This window comes from Megalopta genalis, unplaced genomic scaffold (genome assembly GCF_051020955.1).
Source record: "Megalopta genalis isolate 19385.01 unplaced genomic scaffold, iyMegGena1_principal scaffold0094, whole genome shotgun sequence".
In the NCBI taxonomy this organism is placed as follows: domain Eukaryota; kingdom Metazoa; phylum Arthropoda; class Insecta; order Hymenoptera; family Halictidae; genus Megalopta; species Megalopta genalis.
In genome coordinates, this window is record NW_027476163.1 from 162,501 (window position 1) to 171,898 (window position 9,398).

The window sequence follows — 9,398 nt, forward strand, 5'->3', positions numbered from 1 at the left end:
ATATCGTATTTTTAAAAAAATCTAATGATAGGATTTCCCAGAAAATTGAAAAAACCGAAAAATGTCAAGAGTAAAGTGCCATTTTCTGACATTAGATTTCGTTCTAAATGCTTAATCCCTATGTAGAAACGTTAGTTAAGCAAGAATATCGTATTTTTAAAAAAATCTAATGATAGGATTTTTCAGAAAATTGAAAAAACCGTAAAATGTCAAGAGTAAAGTGCCCTTATTTTAAACAATGTATCGTTCTAAATGCTTAATCCCTATGTAAAAAAGTTATTTTAGCAGGAATATGTTATTGAAAAAAATTAGAAAAATTTATTTTAGCCGTAAATCGAAAATAATGGGGACACCGGAGCTGTTCGAAGCGCCGAGCGCGCCGCGTACGCCCGAATATTTTCAAAGTCCCAACGTACCGATCAAGAGTAAAGTACCATTTTCCTACATTAGATTTCGTTCTAAATGCTTAATCCCTATGTAAAAACGTTAGTTAAGCAAGAATATCGTATTTTTAAAAAAATCTAATGATAGGATTTTCCAGAAAATTGAAAAAACCGAAAAATGTCAAGAGTAAAGTGCCATTTTCTGACATTAGATTTCGTTCTAAATGCTTAATCCCTATGTAGAAACGTTAGTTAAGCAAGAATATCGTATTTTTAAAAAAATCTAATGATAGGATTTTTCAGAAAATTGAAAAAACCGTAAAATGTCAAGAGTAAAGTGCCCTTATTTTAAACAATGTATCGTTCTAAATGCTTAATCCCTATGTAAAAAAGTTATTTAAGCAGGAATATGTTATTGAAAAAAATTAGAAAAATTTATTTTAGCCGTAAATCGAAAATAATGGATCGAGCGAATCGGTCGATTGCGCCGAGACGCGCTATGATGCAACAGACGAGCGATTGGAACGCCCGAATATTTTCAAAGTCCCAACGTACCGATCAAGAGTAAAGTACCATTTTCCTACATTAGATTTCGTTCTAAATGCTTAATCCCTATGTAAAAACGTTAGTTAAGCAAGAATATCGTATTTTTAAAAAAATCTAATGATAGGATTTCCCAGAAAATTGAAAAAACCGAAAAATGTCAAGAGTAAAGTGCCATTTTCTGACATTAGATTTCGTTCTAAATGCTTGATCCCTATGTAGAAACGTTAGTTAAGCAAGAATATCGTATTTTTAAAAAAATCTAATGATAGGATTTTTCAGAAAATTGAAAAAACCGTAAAATGTCAAGAGTAAAGTGCCCTTATTTTAAACAATGTATCGTTCTAAATGCTTAATCCCTATGTAAAAAAGTTATTTAAGCAGGAATATGTTATTGAAAAAAATTAGAAAAATTTATTTTAGCCGTAAATCGAAAATAATGGATCGAGCGAATCGGTCGATTGCGCCGAGACGCGCTATGATGCAACAGACGAGCGATTGGAACGCCCGAATATTTTCAAAGTCCCAACGTACCGATCAAGAGTAAAGTACCATTTTCCTACATTAGATTTCGTTCTAAATGCTTAATCCCTATGTAAAAACGTTAGTTAAGCAAGAATATCGTATTTTTAAAAAAATCTAATGATAGGATTTTCCAGAAAATTGAAAAAACCGAAAAATGTCAAGAGTAAAGTGCCATTTTCTGACATTAGATTTCGTTCTAAATGCTTAATCCCTATGTAGAAACGTTAGTTAAGCAAGAATATCGTATTTTTAAAAAAATCTAATGATAGGATTTTCCAGAAAATTGAAAAAACCGAAAAATGTCAAGAGTAAAGTGCCATTTTCTGACATTAGATTTCGTTCTAAATGCTTAATCCCTATGTAGAAACGTTAGTTAAGCAAGAATATCGTATTTTTAAAAAAATCTAATGATAGGATTTTTCAGAAAATTGAAAAAACCGTAAAATGTCAAGAGTAAAGTGCCCTTATTTTAAACAATGTATCGTTCTAAATGCTTAATCCCTATGTAAAAAAGTTATTTAAGCAGGAATATGTTATTGAAAAAAATTAGAAAAATTTATTTTAGCCGTAAATCGAAAATAATGGATCGAGCGAATCGGTCGATTGCGCCGAGACGCGCTATGATGCAACAGACGAGCGATTGGAACGCCCGAATATTTTCAAAGTCCCAACGTACCGATCAAGAGTAAAGTACCATTTTCCTACATTAGATTTCGTTCTAAATGCTTAATCCCTATGTAAAAACGTTAGTTAAGCAAGAATATCGTATTTTTAAAAAAATCTAATGATAGGATTTCCCAGAAAATTGAAAAAACCGAAAAATGTCAAGAGTAAAGTGCCATTTTCTGACATTAGATTTCGTTCTAAATGCTTAATCCCTATGTAGAAACGTTAGTTAAGCAAGAATATCGTATTTTTAAAAAAATCTAATGATAGGATTTTTCAGAAAATTGAAAAAACCGTAAAATGTCAAGAGTAAAGTGCCCTTATTTTAAACAATGTATCGTTCTAAATGCTTAATCCCTATGTAAAAAAGTTATTTTAGCAGGAATATGTTATTGAAAAAAATTAGAAAAATTTATTTTAGCCGTAAATCGAAAATAATGGATCGAGCGAATCGGTCGATTGCGCCGAGACGCGCTATGATGCAACAGACGAGCGATTGGAACGCCCGAATATTTTCAAAGTCCCAACGTACCGATCAAGAGTAAAGTACCATTTTCCTACATTAGATTTCGTTCTAAATGCTTAATCCCTATGTAAAAACGTTAGTTAAGCAAGAATATCGTATTTTTAAAAAAATCTAATGATAGGATTTCCCAGAAAATTGAAAAAACCGAAAAATGTCAAGAGTAAAGTGCCATTTTCTGACATTAGATTTCGTTCTAAATGCTTAATCCCTATGTAGAAACGTTAGTTAAGCAAGAATATCGTATTTTTAAAAAAATCTAATGATAGGATTTTTCAGAAAATTGAAAAAACCGTAAAATGTCAAGAGTAAAGTGCCCTTATTTTAAACATTATATCGTTCTAAATGCTTAATCCCTATGTAAAAAAGTTATTTAAGCAGGAATATGTTATTGAAAAAAATTAGAAAAATTTATTTTAGCCGTAAATCGAAAATAATGGATCGAGCGAATCGGTCGATTGCGCCGAGACGCGCTATGATGCAACAGACGAGCGATTGGAACGCCCGAATATTTTCAAAGTCCCAACGTACCGATCAAGAGTAAAGTACCATTTTCCTACATTAGATTTCGTTCTAAATGCTTAATCCCTATGTAAAAACGTTAGTTAAGCAAGAATATCGTATTTTTAAAAAAATCTAATGATAGGATTTCCCAGAAAATTGAAAAAACCGAAAAATGTCAAGAGTAAAGTGCCATTTTCTGACATTAGATTTCGTTCTAAATGCTTAATCCCTATGTAGAAACGTTAGTTAAGCAAGAATATCGTATTTTTAAAAAAATCTAATGATAGGATTTTTCAGAAAATTGAAAAAACCGTAAAATGTCAAGAGTAAAGTGCCCTTATTTTAAACAATGTATCGTTCTAAATGCTTAATCCCTATGTAAAAAAGTTATTTAAGCAGGAATATGTTATTGAAAAAAATTAGAAAAATTTATTTTAGCCGTAAATCGAAAATAATGGATCGAGCGAATCGGTCGATTGCGCCGAGACGCGCTATGATGCAACAGACGAGCGATTGGAACGCCCGAATATTTTCAAAGTCCCAACGTACCGATCAAGAGTAAAGTACCATTTTCCTACATTAGATTTCGTTCTAAATGCTTAATCCCTATGTAAAAACGTTAGTTAAGCAAGAATATCGTATTTTTAAAAAAATCTAATGATAGGATTTCCCAGAAAATTGAAAAAACCGAAAAATGTCAAGAGTAAAGTGCCATTTTCTGACATTAGATTTCGTTCTAAATGCTTAATCCCTATGTAGAAACGTTAGTTAAGCAAGAATATCGTATTTTTAAAAAAATCTAATGATAGGATTTTTCAGAAAATTGAAAAAACCGTAAAATGTCAAGAGTAAAGTGCCCTTATTTTAAACAATGTATCGTTCTAAATGCTTAATCCCTATGTAAAAAAGTTATTTAAGCAGGAATATGTTATTGAAAAAAATTAGAAAAATTTATTTTAGCCGTAAATCGAAAATAATGGATCGAGCGAATCGGTCGATTGCGCCGAGACGCGCTATGATGCAACAGACGAGCGATTGGAACGCCCGAATATTTTCAAAGTCCCAACGTACCGATCAAGAGTAAAGTACCATTTTCCTACATTAGATTTCGTTCTAAATGCTTAATCCCTATGTAAAAACGTTAGTTAAGCAAGAATATCGTATTTTTAAAAAAATCTAATGATAGGATTTCCCAGAAAATTGAAAAAACCGAAAAATGTCAAGAGTAAAGTGCCATTTTCTGACATTAGATTTCGTTCTAAATGCTTAATCCCTATGTAGAAACGTTAGTTAAGCAAGAATATCGTATTTTTAAAAAAATCTAATGATAGGATTTTTCAGAAAATTGAAAAAACCGTAAAATGTCAAGAGTAAAGTGCCCTTATTTTAAACAATGTATCGTTCTAAATGCTTAATCCCTATGTAAAAAAGTTATTTAAGCAGGAATATGTTATTGAAAAAAATTAGAAAAATTTATTTTAGCCGTAAATCGAAAATAATGGATCGAGCGAATCGGTCGATTGCGCCGAGACGCGCTATGATGCAACAGACGAGCGATTGGAACCCCCGAATATTTTCAAAGTCCCAACGTACCGATCAAGAGTAAAGTACCATTTTCCTACATTAGATTTCGTTCTAAATGCTTAATCCCTATGTAAAAACGTTAGTTAAGCAAGAATATCGTATTTTTAAAAAAATCTAATGATAGGATTTTCCAGAAAATTGAAAAAACCGAAAAATGTCAAGAGTAAAGTGCCATTTTCTGACATTAGATTTCGTTCTAAATGCTTAATCCCTATGTAGAAACGTTAGTTAAGCAAGAATATCGTATTTTTAAAAAAATCTAATGATAGGATTTTTCAGAAAATTGAAAAAACCGTAAAATGTCAAGAGTAAAGTGCCCTTATTTTAAACAATGTATCGTTCTAAATGCTTAATCCCTATGTAAAAAAGTTATTTAAGCAGGAATATGTTATTGAAAAAAATTAGAAAAATTTATTTTAGCCGTAAATCGAAAATAATGGATCGAGCGAATCGGTCGATTGCGCCGAGACGCGCTATGATGCAACAGACGAGCGATTGGAACGCCCGAATATTTTCAAAGTCCCAACGTACCGATCAAGAGTAAAGTACCATTTTCCTACATTAGATTTCGTTCTAAATGCTTAATCCCTATGTAAAAACGTTAGTTAAGCAAGAATATCGTATTTTTAAAAAAATCTAATGATAGGATTTTCCAGAAAATTGAAAAAACCGAAAAATGTCAAGAGTAAAGTGCCATTTTCTGACATTAGATTTCGTTCTAAATGCTTAATCCCTATGTAGAAACGTTAGTTAAGCAAGAATATCGTATTTTTAAAAAAATCTAATGATAGGATTTTCCAGAAAATTGAAAAAACCGAAAAATGTCAAGAGTAAAGTGCCATTTTCTGACATTAGATTTCGTTCTAAATGCTTAATCCCTATGTAGAAACGTTAGTTAAGCAAGAATATCGTATTTTTAAAAAAATCTAATGATAGGATTTTTCAGAAAATTGAAAAAACCGTAAAATGTCAAGAGTAAAGTGCCCTTATTTTAAACAATGTATCGTTCTAAATGCTTAATCCCTATGTAAAAAAGTTATTTAAGCAGGAATATGTTATTGAAAAAAATTAGAAAAATTTATTTTAGCCGTAAATCGAAAATAATGGATCGAGCGAATCGGTCGATTGCGCCGAGACGCGCTATGATGCAACAGACGAGCGATTGGAACGCCCGAATATTTTCAAAGTCCCAACGTACCGATCAAGAGTAAAGTACCATTTTCCTACATTAGATTTCGTTCTAAATGCTTAATCCCTATGTAAAAACGTTAGTTAAGCAAGAATATCGTATTTTTAAAAAAATCTAATGATAGGATTTCCCAGAAAATTGAAAAAACCGAAAAATGTCAAGAGTAAAGTGCCATTTTCTGACATTAGATTTCGTTCTAAATGCTTAATCCCTATGTAGAAACGTTAGTTAAGCAAGAATATCGTATTTTTAAAAAAATCTAATGATAGGATTTTTCAGAAAATTGAAAAAACCGTAAAATGTCAAGAGTAAAGTGCCCTTATTTTAAACAATGTATCGTTCTAAATGCTTAATCCCTATGTAAAAAAGTTATTTTAGCAGGAATATGTTATTGAAAAAAATTAGAAAAATTTATTTTAGCCGTAAATCGAAAATAATGGATCGAGCGAATCGGTCGATTGCGCCGAGACGCGCTATGATGCAACAGACGAGCGATTGGAACGCCCGAATATTTTCAAAGTCCCAACGTACCGATCAAGAGTAAAGTACCATTTTCCTACATTAGATTTCGTTCTAAATGCTTAATCCCTATGTAAAAACGTTAGTTAAGCAAGAATATCGTATTTTTAAAAAAATCTAATGATAGGATTTCCCAGAAAATTGAAAAAACCGAAAAATGTCAAGAGTAAAGTGCCATTTTCTGACATTAGATTTCGTTCTAAATGCTTAATCCCTATGTAGAAACGTTAGTTAAGCAAGAATATCGTATTTTTAAAAAAATCTAATGATAGGATTTTTCAGAAAATTGAAAAAACCGTAAAATGTCAAGAGTAAAGTGCCCTTATTTTAAACAATGTATCGTTCTAAATGCTTAATCCCTATGTAAAAAAGTTATTTAAGCAGGAATATGTTATTGAAAAAAATTAGAAAAATTTATTTTAGCCGTAAATCGAAAATAATGGATCGAGCGAATCGGTCGATTGCGCCGAGACGCGCTATGATGCAACAGACGAGCGATTGGAACGCCCGAATATTTTCAAAGTCCCAACGTACCGATCAAGAGTAAAGTACCATTTTCCTACATTAGATTTCGTTCTAAATGCTTAATCCCTATGTAAAAACGTTAGTTAAGCAAGAATATCGTATTTTTAAAAAAATCTAATGATAGGATTTTTCAGAAAATTGAAAAAACCGTAAAATGTCAAGAGTAAAGTGCCCTTATTTTAAACAGTGTATCGTTCTAAATGCTTAATCCCTATGTAAAAAAGTTATCTAAGCAAGAATATGTTATTGAAAAAAATTAGAAAAATTTATTTTAGCCGTAAATCGAAAAGAAGTCTGTTCGTTTCTCTGTCTCTCTCGCGCGATCGAACTATCGATGTTTCCCGACAAACTATTGGAAGTTTAATTAAACTTTATACATGAAATTACTCGTTTTGATCCCCGCTACACAGCCGTATACTTTTTATAATTTTGTGGAATCGGGAACCTTGAAATATTTATCATAACGCGGATCGACTGTCTCTGTCTCTTTCTAGATCGGAAGAATCGATGTTTCCCGGCAAACTATTGGGAGTTTAATTAAACTTTATACATGAAATTACTCGTTCTGATCCCCGCTACACAGCCGTAAACTTTTTATAAATTTGTGGAATCGGGAACCTCGAAATATTTATCATAACGCGGATCGACTGTCTCTGTCTCTTTCTAGATCGGAAGAATCGATGTTTCCCGGAAAACTATTGGGAGTTTAATTAAACTTTATACATGAAATTTCTCGTTCTGATCCCCGCTACACAGCCGTATACTTTTTATAATTTTGTGGAATCGGGAACCTTGAAATATTTATCATAACGCGGATCGACTGTCTCTGTCTCTTTCTAGATCGGAAGAATCGATGTTTCCCGGCAAACTATTGGGAGTTTAATTAAACTTTATACATGAAATTACTCGTTCTGATCCCCGCTACACAGCCGTATACTTTTTATAATTTTGTGGAATCGGGAACCTCGAAATATTTATCATAACGCGGATCGACTGTCTCTGTCTCTTTCTAGATCGGAAGAATCGATGTTTCCCGGAAAACTATTGGGAGTTTAATTAAACTTTATACATGAAATTACTCGTTCTGATCCCCGCTACACAGCCGTAAACTTTTTATAAATTTGTGGAATCGGGAACCTCGAAATATTTATCATAACGCGGATCGACTGTCTCTGTCTCTTTCTAGATCGGAAGAATCGATGTTTCCCGGCAAACTATTGGGAGATTAATTAAACTTTATACATGAAATTACTCGTTCTGATCCCCGCTACACAGCCGTATACTTTTTATAATTTTGTGGAATCGGGAACCTCGAAATATTTATCATAACGCGGATCGACTGTCTCTGTCTCTTTCTAGATCGGAAGAATCGATGTTTCCCGGCAAACTATTGGGAGTTTAATTAAACTTTATACATGAAATTACTCGTTTTGATCCCCGCTACACAGCCGTATACTTTTTATAATTTTGTGGAATCGGGAACCTTGAAATATTTATCATAACGCGGATCGACTGTCTCTGTCTCTTTCTAGATCGGAAGAATCGATGTTTCCCGGCAAACTATTGGGAGTTTAATTAAACTTTATACATGAAATTACTCGTTTTGATCCCCGCTACACAGCCGTATACTTTTTATAATTTTGTGGAATCGGGAACCTCGAAATATTTATCATAACGCGGATCGACTGTCTCTGTCTCTTTCTAGATCGGAAGAATCGATGTTTCCCGGCAAACTATTGGGAGTTTAATTAAACTTTATACATGAAATTACTCGTTCTGATCCCCGCTACACAGCCGTATACTTTTTATAATTTTGTGGAATCGGGAACCTCGAAATATTTATCATAACGCGGATCGACTGTCTCTGTCTCTTTCTAGATCGGAAGAATCGATGTTTCCCGGCAAACTATTGGGAGTTTAATTAAACTTTATACATGAAATTACTCGTTCTGATCCCCGCTACACAGCCGTATACTTTTTATAATTTTGTGGAATCGGGAACCTCGAAATATTTATCATAACGCGGATCGACTGTCTCTGTCTCTTTCTAGATCGGAAGAATCGATGTTTCCCGGCAAACTATTGGGAGTTTAATTAAACTTTATACATGAAATTACTCGTTCTGATCCCCGCTACACAGCCGTATACTTTTTATAATTTTGTGGAATCGGGAACCTCGAAATATTTATCATAACGCGGATCGACTGTCTCTGTCTCTTTCTAGATCGGAAGAATCGATGTTTCCCGGCAAACTATTGGGAGTTTAATTAAACTTTATACATGAAATTACTCGTTTTGATCCCCGCTACACAGCCGTATACTTTTTATAATTTTGTGGAATCGGGAACCTTGAAATATTTAACATAACGCGGATCGACTGTCTCTGTCTCTTTCTAGATCGGAATAATCGATGTTTCCCGGCAAACTAATGGGATAT